The sequence below is a fragment of the Pristiophorus japonicus genome, chromosome 24 (assembly GCF_044704955.1).
Source record: "Pristiophorus japonicus isolate sPriJap1 chromosome 24, sPriJap1.hap1, whole genome shotgun sequence".
Taxonomy (NCBI): Eukaryota; Metazoa; Chordata; class Chondrichthyes; family Pristiophoridae; genus Pristiophorus; species Pristiophorus japonicus.
Window position 1 is genome coordinate 20634649 of NC_092000.1, and position 2222 is coordinate 20636870.

Here is a 2222-nt window from a genome sequence, read left to right on the forward strand (position 1 = left end):
TGGATTGTAGCCGGCGACAGTCCCACGCTGCTGGGCAGGAATTGCATGAACAGGGTCGACATCAGGCGAAGTGGCCGTGTGGAAGAAAAGACCACCACAGCCCACCTGCAGGAAATGGCGGTCGCATCATGAGGAGCAGAACCGATAATCAAAATAGCCACCGCCATGCCACGAGTGAGCATGGAGGAGCATCACGTGACACCGAGCAGCCAATCGGATTTGAAGGCCCCCTTAAAGGAGACCGGTAACCAAAGAAATTTAAAGGGGAAGTTTCAACTATTTGAGTGCACGGACTTTAAAGCTAAAGATGTGATTAAAGGGTGCAAGTATGAAAATGTATGCAATGTAACAATGCATTGTGATGCAGTTTTAACTAATGTGACTAATGCGATGAATGCAGGTGTCAGTAAGGTTAAGAACAAGTTTATTATGCTTAACAATAATGATAGAGAATGTGAAATGCCTAATGTAAGCATGTCTGTTGAAACCAGGACACCCACAAATGATGCAAATGCTAGAATGTATAATGCAGGCTCGACTATGTGTGATCAGAGCCAAGGTGTCATGTATACCGGTAGGACACTGCCAAAGGACATTGGGTCCTACAGGGACCATGCTGATACCAATGGAATCCTCCTGTGGAAGACCTCCAGGTCCAGCAGGCTACCTGACCATGTAGTCTGGACCTTTGGAATGAATGTGATGCCCCTTGCAGGACACACACACAGGTAGTGGGAGCAGACCCACTGCAGAGACAGTAGTCAATGGGCAACTCAGCCACCACCAATGGCAACCTGCATCCAACCAACCCTACAATCCCTGGCCACCAGGGCCAACACCAGGAGCATGAGGCCAATACCCCTCCAGCTTCCCTGGCAAACCCTGGGATGACCTGATCCTCATCCCAATTGGTGGACAAGGAGCCCACCCAGTCTTGTGGCCCTGCCCACCATCCCACAACAGTGACACCCACATGGTCTGTGTGTGAGGGAGGGGAAACGTACGAGGCCAGTCTCAAGTACAGGGGTCACACCTGGCAACCACACAACCCTCACCATAACGCTTCTCGGCCTTTTGGCTAAGATCATGCGTAACTGACCTGACAGGGGAGTAACCACCATAACCCCAAGGTGGTTCTCCCTGGATCAGGAAGGTATATGCTTGCTTTTTTGGAAATAGGAGGTGTGTGGGGGACCTGACCCATCCACCTCCATGGCACGAACCTGGTATTGCAGTACTTCCAGGAACGGTGCAGTGGCTCTAGGCCTTTTGGCTAAGAGCATTGGCGCAGAGTGATCCTTGAATGGGCCCAAGGTGACCTCTGGTGTTTGTGATTTGACAAAGAATTGGAACGATTGGCTACGAATTTCAAAAAAAAAAAAAAAACCCTCACCATAACCTCCCATAGCCCACCACTGATCAAATCCCCTGGTCATGACAAGAAGGATATGAAAAATGCTTAGGGGGAGTATTGTTGTGTATGCATGCCTGTTTACTGTGTGATGTCTGTAACACTGTTATGCCACACTGAATGTACCCTTATACTTACACACCAGAGGGTGCTGCTGCTGGAGACAGTATAAAAAGGAACTCACAGCTTGCTGTCAGCACTCAGGAGCTGCAAATAAAGGTCGACACAGTTTAAGTATCATACTCTGCCTCATAGAGTCATTACCAAATGTGCCTACATACATAACATTTATAAACCAACTTTAATATAGTGAAATGTCACACAGGCCAGGATGGCAGATTTCCTTTCCTAAAGGACAGGAGTGAACCAGTTGGGTTTTTCCTGACAATCCAGTAATTTCGTGGTCACCATTACTGATGCTAGCTTTTTATTCCAGATTAATTTAACTAAGTGAATTTAAATTCCCCAGCTGCTGTGGTGGGATTTGAACACAATGCTCTGGAATTATTAGTCCTGGTCTCTGGATTACTGGTCCAGTGACATAACCACTATGCTACCATGCCGCTGCTTTTCTTCAAAGTGGTACCATGGAATCTTTCACCGCTACGTAAGAGGGCAGACGAGGCCTCGGTTTATCGCCACAAAATGCCGCTGTTTTCAGACAAGCAGAGGGCTGCAGGTCACTGTTCGGGGGGATGGAGAATGTGACGGTGAAGTGGGGTGAGACCGGGCCGGCCGAGGAGGGCAGAATTTACGTGAATCCAGAAGGATCCTTCACCCCTGATCCCTTCCAGATCCTCAAAAAAAACTA

At 48.3% G+C, this 2222-nt stretch overlaps 1 pseudogene; it reads left to right on the forward strand.

The window, feature by feature from the left end:
- Positions 1-1058: 1058 nt before the first annotated feature.
- On the forward strand, positions 1059-1260 carry LOC139238030 (U2 spliceosomal RNA; annotated as a pseudogene).
- The last annotated feature ends 962 nt before the right edge of the window (positions 1261-2222 follow it).